Genomic DNA, 18786 nt, shown 5'->3' on the forward strand with positions numbered 1-18786 from the left:
TCTTCTTTCTACATCTATTACAGCATTCACTAACTGCTTGAATACAGTAAACAGTGGCCGATCGGAAATGCTAGCCTTCCATTGATGCATCCACCCCCTTAGAAAATAGAGGAGCAGGTGGAGTGAAAAATGTTTTTTTCTAGAAGTGGTAAAGTGTTATTCGAATAGTTCTATGTGTATTTGATTGTGTGTTCCAGTAAATTGTTATTACATGAGTATGAGTGTGTGAATGTGTAGGTTGATTGGCAAATATACAGACAGACACACATACATACACACATTCACGCAGCTGATATGTACAGTAGACCAGAGTGCGGGATAGAAGATTAAATCGTTTTCAGTGTGTTTGGTTATTTCATCATTTTTTGTGTAGCAATCTCCCGACAAGCTCAAAGAGCTCTGGATATTCCAAACTATTGGACATAGATTGGAAACAGGACTGGAGGAGGTCTCACTCTCTATCTTTACTCATATGTTTGACTGAAATTGTAGAAAATGAATGTTATGACTCCCCTTAACTAACCACAGAATCAACCAGAACATTGAAAAAAACATTGTGCCAATAAAAACCCACAATGACGAGGACCGTCTGTGATACGTTGCAAGATTTCTTACCAACCAATATCCCAGGGTTCTTGTTCAGGGGTTTGGATTTGTTGCCTCTGTGTGTTAATTGAAGTGTACCCAGGGGTTGTGATTGAAATTCATTATGCAGGGATGATGTTTGAAGATTAAAGAACAACACAATGGACCTGGAGGAGTCCGGTTAGATTGACCCTGTTTCAGGCAGCGCTGTAATGGTATTGATAATTTTGGGAATTCTCCGAATTTGTTATGCAGTACACATACACACCACCTCACAGCTGCCAGTGTTGGGTGAGGTTTTGATCCATGCCACAGCCCTGAACATCAGGGTGAAAAGGTTCTGCTAAGCTGTTGTGTCCAGATACAGATGTCAAGGCTGCACGAGCCAACCCATGGAGTATGTAAAAAAGCTATTATCACAGATTTCAAAGTGTTCCATCCAGTCGGTGTCTAAGATGCTTTATCTCACAATGTTATCTGGTGTTCCTCTGGCCCAAAGAAGGCTCAAGGTCAGGCAGACGGGTTTAGTTTCCATGGCTGGTTGGTAACACAATCGGACCTCGGATGAAATGAGTTTTAAAACTGCACTATTCTTTTGTACTTTGTTCTTTATAATCACTCTTACTCTGTGTCTGGCAGGTCTTGTGACATGATCTCTGACAGGCCTCCAGGGCGATTATGGTGTCTCTGTGGGGCATAGGATGGGTCGGTAAACACAATATGTTCACCGCTCCGGGCCTGCAGACACGACTGCTTCTGTTCCACGGGTGTGAGTGTCAGAATGATGAGGTTGGATTCACACACAGTCTGGAACATTTAGAAATGCTGGGATGTCTAAGCATTTCAAGCCATACATCGATGTGTATACGTGTCTGTCTGTCTGTCTTTATATCTGGCACCCTGCCTGGGCACACACACTCACATACACATGCAATAACAAGACTTTTCAATGAAGTCACTGGCTAGAATGGCATTAGCCTGCCTCGGACGGGATAGTTTCACAGAGTGAGTTGCCATAGTAACTGAACTTGAACTAAATTGAGCTGACTTTTTTTTACATGAAATATGTCTCAGTCTAAATTCCCCTATGGAATGATCATAGCTACATAAATAGTTAACATTACGATTGCAAAAAATCATCTCTGTCCTCTATTTTCCAGATTCCAAAACCATAGAGTACATTTAAGGGAAAAAAATCAATAGATCCAAAAATTTCAACTTAGATTTACTTAGTGGGTGTATGTTTTAGTTTTTTTATCAATCAAAATCAAAGTAAAGGTCTAAAGGACCTCAACCTATATATTAATAATGTCAATCATGACATGAGGAGGTGGTGGATGAGGTATGGTACGTGGCTTAAAGAGAACGTACTACGTCACATGGCTGTGAACATTGCTTTTTGCAAAGGTGGATCGGTGTGCGCATTGTCACGATTGAAATATGAAAAATCAGCAAAATCATTCATCGTGTCAGTGGTCACCCATGTTTTTTTAATCGGTTCAGATGAAATGCTTATAGACTGCAGGCACAATCAGGCTTGTGGTATGTTAGCTTAAAGAGCATTCCAGGTGGATCACAGACTTCCTGTCTGACAGGAAGCAGTGCGTTAAGCTGGGAACACAAGTCTCTGACTCCCGGTCCATCAGCAACGGATCTCCTCAGGACTGCGTCATTTCCCCTCTGCTCTTCTCCCTGTACACCAACAGCTGCACCTCCAGTCATCCGTCTGTTAAACTTCTGAAGTTTGCGGACAACACCACCCTCATTGGGCTAATCTCTGATGGGGATGAGTCTGACTATAGGTGGGAAGCTGACAACCTGGTGACCTGGTGTAGCCAGAACAACTTAGAGCTCAATGGTCTTAAGACAGTGGAGATGGTTGTGGACTTCAGGAAGAATACAGCCCGACTCACCCCCATCACCCTGTGCGACTCCCCAGTCAACATTGTGGAGTCCTTCCGCTTCCTGGGCACCATCCTCTCCCAGGACCTCAAGTGGGAACTGAACATCAGCTCCCTCACCAAAAAAGCACAACAGAGGATGTACTTCTTACGGCAGCTGAAGAAATTCAACCTGCCAAAGACAATGAGGGTGCACTTCTACACAGCCATCATTGAGTCCATCCTCACCTCTTCCATCACCATCTGGTACGCTGCTGCCACTGCCAAGGACAAGAGCAGACTGCAGCGTATCATCCGCACTGCTGAGAAGGTGATCGGCTGCAATCTGCCTACCCTCGAGGACCTGCACACCTCGAGGACCCTGAGGCGTGCGAGGAAGATTGTGGCCGACCCCTCCCACCCTGGTCACTCCCTGTTCCAGCTACTCCCCTCTGGCAGAAGGCTGCGGTCCATCAGGACCAAAACCTCACGCCATAAGAACATTTTCTTTCCATCTGCTACTGGCCTCCTCAACAAGGCCAAGGACTCCCATTGACATTCATTCACTTATTTAACTATTATAAGTCCATCTAATGGCAATTACAGTATCCACAAGCCACCTTACCTCAGTATCCGATTGCACTATGTTGACCACTCACGCTGCTCATTCTTATTCTTATTTTTATATATATTTTATTTTATATTTAAATTGTTGTATTCTTAGATTGTTTAGTTCTTAGAAATAGTTAAACTTTTGTACTTTTACTTAATTTAAGATTCGTATATGTTTAGTGTTTTGCACCTCCCTGCCACAGTAAATTCCGTGTTTGTATAACATACATGGCGAATAAACCGAATTCTGATTCTGATTCTGATTCAGCTGCCTCACTATCACTTAGCCACATCACCTCATCTCTCTCCCTTCTTTCCCTCCAACCCCTCTTCTACCTTTTCTCTCTTAGTCTGTCCTTCCATCTCTGCCTTCTTGCTCCCTTCTTCCCTCACACGTCATCAGAGCAGGAGACCCAGGTGATCAGAGTAATTACAGATTAGTGTGTGGAGTCAGGTGGCTGAGCGGTTAGGGAGTAGGGCTAGTAATCAGAAGGTTGCTGGTTCGATTCCCCGGCCGTGTCAAAAAATTACGTTGTGTCCTTGGGCAAGGCACTTCCCTGTACTTACTGTAAGTCGCTCTGGATAAGAGCGTCTGCTAAATGTAAATGTAATGGGTGTGTGTGTGTTTTCTGGGAAATGCTTCTGCAGGAATTGTGATTTGTAGTAGGATATTGGAGTAATGAGTCCCTTGTCTGAGGCACATGTGAACACTCACTTCAAACATTCCAGGGTTAGAGTGCTGAGCTGGGCTTGGCTTCAGTTTACCCAGCTAACACAGACACTCAGATCACCTACAACACAATTTTTACGGGAGAGGAACACAAACCTTTAGGTAATACTTTCATCTGTCTGTGATAGAAGTTACATCACTCATATTCTAGATTAGGTACCACCGCAATACATTGATAGGAAACTGCTATGGCTATCACAGACCATCTTATGCATGCGGATCTGATTCTAGTTGCAAAGCAAGTAACAATTTCAGAGCTAAAGATTTCGATTTATTTGAGCCTGTTACAATGTTGCCATGGTGGTACTGTTGCCATTTCTGACATTAACAAAGGTTCAAAAGTACATAATTAAAATAAGACACTGGCTAGTCTCTGTTTTGACTGAGAACATTTGAGTTTGAGTCTAATTGCTCAGCCATAGCGGCAGTGTGACATGACTGATGGCCTTACCAGTGATTGGTCAGCAACAGTTCCATTGATTTGCTTTATAATCAGCCTCTCCATCAAATGACCTCTCTGGCCAATGACACGTTGTGACCCCTTCAGCATTGCATCTGACCCCCGCTCTCTGTCCCCACGGAGACACCTGTTGGCATGGCAACACAGCAGGAAAGGTCACCTGTCTGTCCGGTTGGCAGGTGTGTCGGAGAGACTCTCCCCCACCCCCTTCAAGCAAGCCCGGGGATGAGAGCTTCTGTGTCTACAGCAAGAGGATTGTAGCGAAATGTCACGTCTGTCACTGTGAGTGAGTCAGAGCGGTGGAGGGATGGATGATTCATGGAGCAGGCAGTCATCCGTCATCTGACGGAGAATTAAAAATGCTGTTAAATGTGATGAATTCAAATTCTCTTTGGAGATGATGCTCACAGACACTCATCTTCACACAATGAGGGAACCATCTTTTGTTTTCGAATGTTTCGTAGACTTGGCTCACAGCCGTCAACGTTGTCTAAAAATGAATGAAGAGCTGAAACACAGCCGTGTGAGAGAACTGGGAGTTGGGCTGGCCGATGCATAGGGGTTGCATGGAGAGAAAGAGAGAGATAGGAAGCAGGAATAAGAAAGAAAGACAAGGAGGGAAAAAAGAGGAACAGATTAACAGAGACAGATATTTATGACGTGAAGGTAATAGGCTTTTACTCAATTTAATTGGGAGGTGTGATCAAGTAGCCTCAGCACTTCAATGACGCTGCATCAAGAACAAGGGTTTAATTGATGAAGTGCTAGTCAATTAAAGTTAAAATAAACCTTTGCCTCGATCCAGATAATCTGGAGCCATAATATCAGCCATTGTTCCCACCTGCCTGTGAGAAGTAGGGTCAAGTGGGTTTTCTCTGCTAGTTGGTATCAACATTCAGATAAGCATCTTCTTCTTCATCTGTTTTCAGGTTTTAATTAAATATAAATCGTTTGAAAGCTTACAATCTGGTACAATCATTTGTTGCATAGTCTGCTATTCCTCACATCAGTAATAGCAGTCTCTCTCTTAGTCATCGGCATTGTTTCTGTTTGTTTTATGAGCCGTGGGGAGATATTAATAGAACTGCAATGAAGGTAATTTCCATCAGGTGGTGATATATCTGAATAATTCCAGTTTGTGGTGCTAGCCAAAGCCCATTGGGTTTACCTGCTTTGTGTTTGTCACAGTACAATTACGCTACGTTCAGGAGTGATGTCATTATACACCCTCAGAATGAGTTGTGACAGGGATGGAGAGACGGAGAGAGTTTCTGCATGTTTCAGGGTCAAATCATTATCTAGATACAAATAGTGTGGTTGTACATGAATCTGTAGGTGAATTCCCATCTACAATGGCTGCTGATTGATTGTGCTTTATAGGTCTACAGCAGCACATCATTCAGCTCATCAAAACCACACAGGCACAATTGATTTCCACTTTTGTAACTGCTCAGTAATCCATAGCAAATTATTTAGCTACTCTGTTGACAGGCTTTCATAATCCATCACTTTCTCTAGATTACCCCTGATAGAATTGGGATAGAGGAATGGTTTTTCGTATGAATGATGTCCCACAGACTGCAACGTAGTATAATGGTTTCAAAAAACTATTTACAAGCATTCTTAGCAGATGGCTGACAAATTTGATGATTTGTGGGTTATGTTGTTGTGTAGGGGTCCCTAGCAACCTCATGTGGAGGTGGTACAAAAATATTTTTGGCTAGCATGAGGGTGGTCAAAGGAAGGTGATATTGTAGTTTTTAACCAGACTCAAGTTCACTCACCAGCAACAACTTTACACAGCTTTCAATAAATGACAAAACACATTTAATCAGGTGGAGCTGGTTCATGCAGGAGACTTGGAAACTCACGCAATGTCACTCAGCACCATCATTGACACTTGTACTTACAACCAGGGTGGTCTACTTAAGATCAGGTACCTACCCACACTCCGACACTGCTCAGCGCAACACAGGATTCAGCGAGTTTCTCCTGTTGCCTCCTTCACCCCAGCCTCCACCCTTGGTTCTGTGTACCGTCTACCTACAGAGGAATGTGTATCAAGCTCTCTGCCACGATGTAGAAACAGTATGAGCAGAACCATATACGCCATGACTAATAATATTGGTTATGTGTATTCTAAATCAAAACATTTATATTACTAATTGAGTCTTCTACAAAAAAAATTGTACAAGAGTCCTGTCAGAATGTCAGGTCCAGTGGGCCTGATGAGATCTTGGAGGATCAACACAATGCTTCTAACTTGAACTACAGTATATCCTGGATAAAAGGTCAAGCCAGCAACCAAAATCTGTACCTAACAGATTTGGTTAAGAGGGATCTAGTCCCACAAGTACAACCGAATACTTTTCTTCAACGAGTGTGTGCAAGAGTGCCCACCATGTAGACCAACGTCAGACTGATCTGGGCCCCCATCAGGACGAGGAGCACAAAATGGCAGCGAGGACAGCATTGTCCTCTCCTCTAACAGACGCAATGTGACATTTTAGTTTCAGGAACCACTTGAGAATGTTTCCGCAAACTCTTGAACTCTGAAACTCCGGGTGGTTCTATTGTGGAAGGGGTCGTCTGCAATGCAGTGATTCACTTAACCTCTTCCTCTGTCCTCACACTCAACCTGCTGCTGCCGTGGAGATAAGCCTGAGCTCCAACCGAGCAGTCTGTTTTAATACCAATTATACCTTGCCTGTACTGTATATGCTCAGCGACACTGATGACTTAAACCCTGGGTTCCTTTTCCCAAATATATCTTCTCTATTGTTTATTTTTACTTGTAATTCAGTATTTCGTGCTCATAATCATAAATGGGTCCCTGAATATGTGTACAGCGTCAGACCACATTTACTGTATGTCATGTGCACAGTATGTGTACCACTATATTCAACCTCACTGGACTCATATTTGAGTTGAATAGAGATGATTGGATTTCAGTTGCAAGACATGTTCTCTAGAAGACACATGGCTTCCAATCATGAAATGTTAAAACTAAAGGTTAATTCATGGATAAACATGGTTAGGAAATTATCCTGGTAGTTGATTAAGCTGCAACAGTGTAGAACCACTGTGGTTCAGAACTATTGTGTGGTTCAGAAACAACACAACACAACAACACAATACAACACAAAGGATGAATATTAAAAAGGAGCCTGGTGAACGAGAGGGAAAGACACAGCTTCAAAAGATGCGAATGAACAACAACTGTTACACAACAACACCCTTTGATAAAAAGAACACTTACCAGGTAGGCAAATAATAGTTTTTCTTCAGAAGCTTGAATCTTGTCGGCTTTTAGGCTCAGTCATTTCATGATGCTGTTTACCTGAACTATTGATGCAGGGGTGAGTCTTACGGTCACAGTACCCCCCGGCATCTTCGCACTTACTGTAATTCCCACTTTTTCTGTGTTCAGTCGCACAGAGACTGAAAGGGGTTCTTCAATTAAAAATCCACAACATTTTCAGTAGGATTAGTCATTCTGGCTGTTAGGTAGCAAGCTTGCTACTTCTACAGAAGATGGCAAGAAAAATGCTAGAAATTACACTCACTGGAAACAAACATTTATTTCAATAACCACGAAAACATTTTATAATTCACTTTCTCTGTCTCCTGTATTTAGAAAGAACTCATCTGAATTGAATAACGTTACAAAAATGCTCAACATATAGAACACCCAGAGCCGTTTAAAAGCCCAAGTCAGACTCTACCAACTCTAACAGCACATTTTCAGTTTTACATGGAACTTAGGCTGGTACTGTGCTAAGGCCTGTCAGTGAAGTTCTGGACCCGTGTCAGCTTGTCAACCCCATGTTCCACTCTGCTGCACTGGGAGCTACACTGGTGGTGCTACACACATCTCTGGAAGACGGTGGGACCGTCACAACTAACCAAAGTAGAAAGGCAAGACCTTCTTACCATCCCCGCTCTGTACAACACACTCACTGGGAAGAAGCAGAACCGACACACTCACACACACACACTCTCAGTCTCATACAGTAGATTGACAAGCCTAAGTGGAAGATGAGCAGACAAACAGACAGAAAGACAAACAGACAGACGGAACACCAGCTTACCATTCCCCACAGAAGGTAGCCATTCTGAAAGACAATGTTTATTCAGACAGACACAACATGAATGTACAGAGCCAGGCATGTGAGGTTGGAATTCATGAAGCAGTTTGAACTATCTAATGAAACATTCTGCTGTTTCAATATTTCAAGAGAACATCACACGCTGCCTATTTCTCAGAGGGTTTAGGGTTAGAGTTAGAATAAGTGTTACGAGTGGAATTACATTAAGGGTTGGTGTAAGGAGTTAGGGTTAGGGTGACGGTTCAGGTTAGGTTTTTGGTGTTAGGTTAGATGTGTTAAGTAGTGTTAAGTTTAAGGCCAGGGATAACTGGATTTTGAATGGGACTGAATTGTTAGTCTCCACAAGAATATCCAGACCCACGTGTGTTTGTGTGTGTTGTTGATGTGTGGGCAGTTGTCTGTGATTACTGTAAGAGCAAGAGGTTGGTCTGGTCATTATGGTTTGGCAATGTGATAAAAAGGCTAACATGTCATTGAAATGTCCTATACATGTGGCATTGCATTACTAACTGTATGCCACATATACTGACATCCCATACTTTCACAACTTCTGGAGTCTTGGGTGTTGCTTAGTACATGATCATCACAGGTGTCCATTACCACATAATCAAGAGGAGATGTATAACACAAACGTACACATAAATGGACACACACACACCAGAGAGGATGAAACGTGGTTTGGGGTTAAAAAGACGATTGTAGAAAAGACTAGATCTCTACTCTCCATTATGACATTGCCCGGACATGGTTCTCTGGGAGAGAAGAAGAGGTAAACAGCTGAAGTGGTGGATGGAAAAAGAGGATTAAAGAGAGTGGTAGGAGTGAGTGATTGTTCATGGTTCTTCCCATCTCACTTAATGCATTTGAACACAGTAAACACACAGATGCACACACACTCCACAGAGCAGAGGACTTTATGTGACATGGTACTCCAGGTGTGTTAGCCTGTTCTCTCTGTGCTCGGACTGATAAGTATCCTGCTTCAGGTTCCCGATGCTTGAACATTACTCACCAAACGGAGGTGTATTTTGGGGTGTTATTGCCAGAATGTCTTTTTTAGTAGAGTTGTTGAAGCGTTTATCCATCAGTGATACTTTTCCACCCAGTCCGGTCCTAGTAACCTCTTTACCATGCTGCTTCTCTAAATAACAGACGGTTAATCCAGATGAGCTATATATCCCCCGGCCATAAAGTCAAATTCAAGGTAGAAGTGTGTGGTTAGCATGATGTGCTTTATATGCTTACAACTGGCATACACGTCCTTCCTGCATATTACTAAACTCATTTTGTTCATTGTCATATTTAGTGTTCGAGATGGTGGACAAAATCTTTCAAGAGAGATATGTGACAAAAGGCCAGTATCTATTCCAACTTTAGGTGGCTGATTCAGCATCTCTGGAAGCGCAGCCAAGCCTGGCACTGTGGTGTCTGGAGACCCATAGACAGCTTTAAATTCCTTGTTTGGCACAGTAAATTCCTTGTTTGTGTGAACTTAATTGATTAATGAACTGATTCTGATTCTTCTGAATCTGTTTTCGATTCTGAAATTCTTTGTGGATAGGGAAGAATTTTACTATACCTAGTTGACCTGATCTTTCCATCAACTGCATTTGAAATTGTTGTTTGGAACGGTAATATTTCTGAGTGCTTTCTTTTTTATTTATTTTATTTGTTCCCTCACTATTGGAAAAACAGCCGGTCAAATAACTCATCGTAGAGGTCAGACTTGAAATGTGTGTGAGTGTGTACCTGTGCATGTGCGTGTGCGGAAAAATAAAGAAAAAGGGAGAGGGAGAGTGAAGGGGCAATATAAGTTTGGGGAAAAGTGTGTGCGTGTGTATGATTTGGGCCATCATAGTAGGTTGCTATAAATGTGTGCTACCATCAGCCAGTGAGAGGCATCTGATATGGGCTATGGGTCATGTTGTTTTCAACATTACTTGGGGATGTTTCAGACTCCAGTGATCTTTCTTCCTTACGACTCTGACTTCAGAGGATAATGAGTCCAATGGCCCTTCACATACTCTCCTCTGTTTGTTTGCTTACTTTCTTTTCTCCTCCCTCCCTCTGCTCCTATCATCTCTCCTCGCCCCCCTCAGTTCCACTCCTCTCCTCTCGTCACATTTCTTCTCTCTTCTACTTTTCTCTCCTCCTCACGTCTCCTACTCACGTCGACCTTTCTCTCCTTGCTTATCACAATTCCTCTCTCATCTCATGTTCTCCTTTCTCCTTACATCTGCTTTGTTTAGTTTTCTCCTCTCCATCATTAGGGGGGTGGGGGTTTCAAGATGGTGAAATGGACCCATTACTACAATTGCTAATCAGACCTCACTTCTCTCTCTGCCTTTCAAAGTGACAAATAATAAGTTTAATTATTTTGGTGTGTGTATTACAAGGTCTCACTCCCAACTTTTGGAGGCCAATTTTACTCCGCTTTTGGAGCGTACCCAACAGGATCTTACCCGCTGGTCCACCATGCCTTTGTCCTTAGCCGGGCGAATCAGTATAATTAAAATGAATATCCTTCCCAAATTCTTATTTTTATTTCAGTGCATCCCATATTTCCTTACAAAAGCATTTTTTACAAAGCTTGATAGTCTTATTTCATCTTTTATTTGGAATAATAAAGCACCTAGGATCAGGAAATTGTTTCTACAAAGGCCTAAAATACATGGCGGAATGGCTCTACCTAATTTTCAAATTTACTATTGGGCTGCCAATATCAAAAGCTTATTGTATTGGCGATGGGATACATCCTCCCAGGATCTTCCTGACTGGTTACAAATTGAATCTAGTTATTGTAGTCCTGTTTCGCTTTCAGCTCTTTTATGTTCATCCATTCCCTTACATTCACCTCAGACCTGTTTGAATCCTGTAGTGCGCCACTCTTTACAAATCTGGTCTCAGTTTCGGAAACGTTATGGGCTGGTCTCTATGTCAGTTTATTCTCCTATTACAGCCAACCACCTATTCCCACCCTCTCTCCAAGATAATACATTTACTTGTTGGCTTAGAAACGGAGTGGTGAATATAAAGATGTTATACAAAGATGCCATTTTCATGTCATTTGATCAGGTTAAACAGGAATTTTCTTTACCAGCACACCATTTTTTCAGATATTTACAAGTCAGACATTTTGTACAGAATCGCTTTACTCAATTTCCATCACGTCCACCAAAGTCACCGCTTTCTCCAGTCAACCCCACCTGAGGTGAAGGGAGCTGTATCAAAGCTGTACACAATTATATTTGAATTGGAAGGTTCCTCAATGTCAATAATAAAAGAGAACTGGGAGAAGGATATGGATGCAGATATTTCTGAAGATCAATGGTCTAACATAGTTCAAAAAATTCACTCCTCCTCTATTTGTGCAAGGCACAGTCTTATTCAGTTTAAGATTGTACATAGGCTTCATATGTCCAAGGTTAAACTATCCCAAATCATCCCAGGAGTTAACCCTATCTGTGACAGGTGTAAGCAAGCCCCTGCCACTCTTTATCACACATTTTGGTCTTGTTCTAGTCTAACAGCATTCTGGTCCTCAATATTTGAGGTATACTCGGCAATCTCGGGATTAACTATTGATCCCTGTCCTTTCGTTGGACTTTTTGGTGTACCGGCAGACGATCTCCCTCTGCAGAAGCCACAATTACATAGTATATAGCCTATTCCTCCCTTTTAGCACGGCGACTCATTCTTTTAAATTGGAAGAGTGACCACCCCCCTTCCTTTGGCAGATGGATCTGTGATGTCATGCTTTTTCTTAAGATTGAAAAAATGAGATACACTATAAATGGATCAATGGGGAAATTTGATGTGACATGGTGTCCATTCATTTTATATACATTTTTTTGTTTAGCTCAATGAAGTATTTCAACCAAACCTCAGGTATTGTGTGTCCATTGGTGGGTGTTGTACTCTACGATTGTATAAACTGCATATCACTGTTCTTTCAACATAACTACACATTAGCATCATCACATCAGCGCACCGGCAGCACCAGGCTATTAACCATCTACAGCAGTGGTATCGACATCCACAACTGCACAGATCAATGCAGTCAACAAACACCTTGTAATAAGGCCCCTTACTTCCAGTGACAGTCAGTGAGTTCCATCTTCATGAAGCACTCTGCCATCTATCACAGCAGGAATCCAGTGATTAGGTCTGATCAGAGACCTCTACAGCTTGGGCTCCCAATCCATTATTGTCTTTGAGCTGTCTGGAAAGGAGCAGTGTCAGACAGGATTGATGCAACATGCTTGGTCAGCACATCAGTGACATCCTTGCTCAGGTGCAATATCAGCTTGAATTATAAAAAGCAATTTGAGCGCTCATACAGCACTTACAGTAAACTTAAATCCTTTCAAAATACATTGGAGTCACATGGGTTTACTGTTTTGATGTGAGTGTAATATCATCAGCACGTTGTATGTATTCCAGTAAAACCAGCCTGATGAGAAGTGCCCATTCAGCAGGACACAGGAGAAAGTTTCCAGTCCACTTTCCATCTCACAGTCTCAGGTTTCAGCTATAAGCTGTACTCTATTGTCCTCTTAGTGGTGCACTGACATACAAGCTTTGGCAAAACTCTCGATAAAGCTGACGGATGCAATCACTCAACAAAAAAACAACCTCTCCGAGCTTCAGTAGTCTAAGGTAATGGATGTAAAAGAAACCCAACATCAAAATACCAAACTATATATAAAAATATATATCAGTACATTTGTCTGAAGGCCGGTCCATTAGAGAGAACAATTATGAGGGGGGTTGGAGTTGAAAGACGATAAACTTTATTTAAATATATTAGCATTACAGCATGAAGCAGTAGCATAGGAACAGGTTCACATCATAACAATAGAAGAATCATTTAATGTACATGTTATAAATAAATAAAGGAAGGGGGCAGAGAAAAAAAGATCAGTCATGAAAAACATTTTCTATGATGCACATCGGCAATCCCAAAGTAACAAATATGCAGACACACTCACAGACAGACACACTTACAGACACAGCACAAAACATGGAAAATATTTGTCAATTGCCAAAGCCTAAATGGAAACCAGACCATATCATGTACCTATGGATAGCATCTTGTTCCTCTACCATGCCAAAAAAAAAAACTGGGCAGAACATTGTTGTAACAACAATCATAATAGCAGTAAATCTGTGCTGGCACTGGAAGAGCAGACCTGACAGGACCTCCCTCAGATAATAAGATACAAGCCAGAATGGAAAAATGCAAGTAAACATCATAGGCCATTCAACAGCGTAGCAACGCACACCTAGCACACAGCACAGCAGGATAGGCACACAATTAGGCTCAAACATCAAAGTTTAGAACATAGGGAGACACTGGGTCTGACTGTACAGCACACACATGCAGTTCCATGTAGTTGCGCACATGCAAAAGACAAGCACAACAAATGAATGTGCAGACAAACGTAATATTCTTCGTTAGAGCTGGCATATGCTTTCATTTAGTTAATCTCTAAACTCCGGAACAACTACATGAGTCACACAAACATAAATGCACACAAACACACACACATGCTCGAGAACGCACACACATACTTAAGACAGTGGTGGCCTTTAGAATATGACCATTCCAGTAGATCTAAATATGCCCCTTCCTCTGGCTCATCTTAATTTTTGCCTTGCCTTCAGTGCGGCTCATTGGACTAAGAAATCCACACAATGTCATACTGAAGCCGAGATCCTTAAACTCCCTTCGCCACACCAGGGTCAAATTCCCCCAAAACTATTAGAATATTTATTTAATTTGTTAAAAAATCTAACAAATCAAACAAGTTTAGTTTGAAGACTAGAGGCCTTTTCCATAAAGCGAGTTCACTAAATAAGCAAGCCAGGATTATGTCAATTAGTCTGACTCATTTCCAGTTATTTGGGTTCCATAAATCAAGTTCCACATAGTTCAAACTAAATTACTATGCAACTTATGTTGCGAAACTACTTTAAATCGGTTCCAGGCAGGCTATCTGTCAGGCGTAGCCTGTGTTGTTGTTTGACCAGACATTCATGTAAAACTGAGCTGACCGGAAAACCATGATTTACCACAGACTTTCTGGTGTGCTGCCATATTTTACTTCATTAACCACCAAGTCAAACATTTTTGTTTATAGAAAATCAACTTAAATAAATAATACACTTAATTAATTATACAATGATAAATGATAAGATACAGATCTACATTCATTTGAATTATATGGTAGCCTAGTCTATGTGATATCAAATGTTTAAGCTTATGGTACATAAAATATGTAAATTCCCCAATAGAATGATCATAGATACATAAATAGTTGACGGTATATTAGCAAAAAATATTTTAACAGAAATTTAGTATCGAAATCTATGCCTCTATCCTCAATTTTTTTAAACAAAAAAATATATAAAAAAATGTGATGGTTAATGTTAAACGAAAGTAAATAAATATTATCAAAAAGGTACCATAGATGTGTTTAGTGGGTGTATGTTTCTCTTTATCAATGTAGTTAATAAAGTGAAGGTCTATAAAAAGGACATTAACCTACATACTGTTCATGTCATGGCGTGTCCCTTCATTGATGAGGTGGTGGATGAGGGAATTGTCATGGGACACGGCTTAAAGAGAATGTACTTTCAGGTAAAGGTAACATGGCCTTGAACATTTATTCTTGCCATGGTGGATTGCTTAAATCCATGTTCGACCTTTCAATAAAGAATAGCGCACACACCCAATTATCTTGACTTCCTGAACCTGGCCTAAATAGTCTGATTTTAGAAACTAGAACTGGCTTTATTGAACCACATTTGCCTTGACTGATTTGTTAGATTCATTTCAGTCCAGTTTGGGACTTTAATCCCCACTCTTATTACTTTTATTGGACATGTGTGTGTGCTGTGATTGTTGTGTACAGTAGCTTTGTGTGTTGTGACTGACAATTACAGTGAGGCACACCCCCCAACTCCCTAATTTTCCCACGTGAGGGAGAATATGGAACAATCTCCATAAACTGGTAAATTAACCTTTGGACAGCAGACTCAATCCTGAAGGGAAATTAAAATAAAGTGTATCTATGCATGTATCATTACTGTGGCATGGCCACGACTAATTCAGCATATTGACATGATTAATTGGCAGTTCATCCTCAAACAGTGCAAGAAAGACATCCCTGAGCCACAGAGCAAACAAGTCCAGCTCTGCTGAAACTAAAGAAGGAAATTTAGATGATACGAGTTTAATGATGTGACCAGAGTTTGATGATGGGGCCATTATAAACATAACTTCATTGTTACTCATTGTCACTCAGTTCAACTCAACAATCCCAGTCCTTAACTGTTCTGTTAAAGAGGACTGTCTGAGATAATAGTAAACCAGACAAATAAAGATATGCTGGCCTATACCACCCAAAGAAAGATCAGTTCTTCCATCTCTGTCTTTCTCTTCTTCACCTTTCACTTCTTTCTCTCCCTCCCTCTCCCTCCCTCCCTCTCTCTCTCTCTCTCTCTCTCTCTCTCTATTAAACTGTCACCTCTTTCCTAATACTGTACCTCCTATTTTAGAATAGTATAGTGTCACTGAGGGTGACAACAAAAAACTAGGTTTAACTTGCATGATGGCACTAGATCAAAATAAGAAATAAAATACTATAAAATCCTGACTTGCTGGCCTGGATAAACTCTAGACATTCATTCATTCATTCAGACTGCAAGTCAAATTGTCAGCCAAACAATTCCATTCCCTTTTTCTACATCAGTCAGTCAGCCGGTCAGCAAGTTTGTCAGCCATCCAGTCCCGTGCTCCCAGATTTAGGGTAAAATGAGTTTTGTCTCTGTAAGCATGCAACACAAAATTACCTTTTCCAAACCTGGAGTTGTTCTCAATAAATTCTGATGTGAAACGGAGGCCTGTATTAGCGTTAACCTTTAGTAACTTCAGCAGTCTAAACTCAGGTGCCCACACCAGTAAATCTATTGCATATTATGTAAAACAGGGTTTAATAAAAGCCACTCTACCCATGGGCTAAAGTGGCTTTGCGCTGCTAGGGGAGCAGCAGAATCCACCACACGTTGTGTGAGTTCATGTGCGTGCATGTTTGTCTTTTGTCAGCATGGCAATTTACGTAGGTGAGGAATGAATCCACAAAGGTGGTGCATTATGTGTTGCTTATCAGAAAGAAGGCTGTACTGTTAGTTCAATTGATTTGGACCAGTGTGTGGTGTGTGTGTGTAAGTATGGGTGTGTGTGTGGTTTCTGTGGTGTATGTGTGTGTGTCTGTGTGCCTCATAATACCAGCTATCCTCTGCTCGGTGGAACTATTGGGAAATCAGTGTTGCATATACAGTGTGAGGAGCTTTCCTAGTCTGGAAACAATTATTTACTACATACACCAACACACTCCCACTCACACATTCAAACACTCATACTTACTGTACACAAATGCTTCCCATGATTGGTTAACATAATTCCACAGGACAGCCCCTCCTGCACAGTCAATTCTTATTCTCTGCTGGCAAAATGTTCGTTTTCTCCAGTAGCGAAGCCCTCACAGATTTCTGACTTAAGAAATTAAGGATTTGTTGATTTTTTGGGTTTGTTTGTGGCCCGCTCATTTTAAGATAAAATACTGGCTACGCTATTGGTTTGCTCTGTGTCTATGTCCATGTTAGTGTGTCTTTAAGAGAAAAAGACAGACAAAGAGAAACAGAAAAAACTGTGAACAAGAGGATAATAATATCAGTATTACTATCAACTTTGCTTAGCATCACTAAAGAGAGAGAGAGAACATAGGACTTTGAGCAGCCTTCGAACCACACCGCCTTTGCTTCAGGACATCTCTGGGGGGATGACGGAATGGCACTGAATTGGTCCCCCCCCCCCCTGTGTTCTGTGAGGGAGAGGGGCCAGCAGATGGTCACTAACCAGCGGAGGCCAGGATCCAGATCATCTCAGAATGACCACTATACACTATCTCGGGGGTCGAAGTATCCCTATAGGCATGTTCATAGATGTGTATGTAGATGGCAATAGATCGTCAGTCGCTCGACTACAAACTTAAATGGCTCTTCTGCTATCTCCTCTATATCGCCTCCAATCGGTTGCCTCCAACGCTGCTCTCTCTCCTCCACTCTGCTGCCAAAAACTGATATCACCTCTTCATTGTGCTGCCTTCATGGTTCTATCATCAATAACTAGTTTCTACCATCCCTACATGGGTTATACCATCTATATATGTCCAGTACAGTCAGAGACTAAGCTGAATTCAGCAAGTACCCAGACAGTTAGAGCCAAGGGAGTATAGATGGTAAGGTAAGAGATAAGACTGATCTACTAGGTGCAGTTCTGTTGCCAGGGTATACAAATGAATGCAAGATGGCAGACCGATAGAACAGTGTTTATGATACCATTTCAGTATCGACATCACCAGACATCAACCCAGATGATGCGCAGAGTGAGAGGGAGTAAGTGGTTTCGAAGAGGTTTCACCGACACACTGGCCCATATAGAGGTGATTTCAGTATCAGTGATGCCACAGAGCACATCCACAAAAGACACACATCGAGCACAGAAACACATCGCTTTAGAAACGAGAACACAAATACACAGTCCACCTCCATCCCACAAGTCACCGTTTACAATAAAGCAGAACAGTGCGGAGGAGCAGAATACAGTAGAGCAGCGCATATAACAGAAGACTTCCTCCCCTAAGCACATACTCCTCTTGTTTGTGAATCCCACGACTCAGTCCCACAGACATGTAGCTGAACACATATGAAGTTTAACATAATCCACAACAGGGACTGACACAGTCCACAGCACACATATTTAAATAGGAAACCACAGGAGGACACAGAGCTCATTGACATGCAGGCACTGTGTAGTCCACAGCAGGAATCCATCACCAACAACACAGAAGCTCACAACGTGTTCGGCACACAGACAGAAAAGACGAAGCAAATGGAATCGCTGCTACTGCTTCTCCGACTCACCTTAGCCACCCTAAACTTCTCAAGGAACCCCCTCCCCTTTTACCTTAGCCACCCTAAACTGCTCAAGGAACCCCCCTCACCTCTCACCTTAGCCACCCTAAACTGCTCAAGGAACCCCCTCACCTCTCACCTTAGCCACCCTAAACTGCTCAAGGAAACCCCCCCTCACCTCTCACCTTAGCCACCCTAAACTGCTCAAGGAACCCCCTCACCTCTCACCTTAGCCACCCTAAACTGCTCAAGGAACCCCCTCACCTCTCACCTTAGCCACCCTAAACTGCTCAAGGAACCCCACTGCTCAAGGAACCCCCCTCACATCTCACCGGCCCACCTAAGCCTCAATCAACCCTAACCCAACCCTTCACCAACCCTTACTCAACTCTTACCCACCTCTTACCCAATAAAGCCCTCACAAATACC

General features: G+C 42.0%; 1 long non-coding RNA gene across 1 annotated transcript; it reads right to left on the bottom strand.

Annotated features, from left to right (window-relative positions):
- Positions 1–13146: 13146 nt before the first annotated feature.
- On the bottom strand, positions 13147–18740 carry LOC134017494 (uncharacterized). Its single transcript, XR_009929757.1, has 2 exons — positions 18410–18740; positions 13147–18366 (listed from the first exon to the last, which is right to left on the bottom strand). It is a non-coding gene; the product is annotated as an uncharacterized LOC134017494 (long non-coding RNA).
- Positions 18741–18786: the final 46 nt, after the last annotated feature.

Source organism: Osmerus eperlanus, chromosome 3, assembly GCF_963692335.1.
Source record: "Osmerus eperlanus chromosome 3, fOsmEpe2.1, whole genome shotgun sequence".
In the NCBI taxonomy this organism is placed as follows: domain Eukaryota; kingdom Metazoa; phylum Chordata; class Actinopteri; order Osmeriformes; family Osmeridae; genus Osmerus; species Osmerus eperlanus.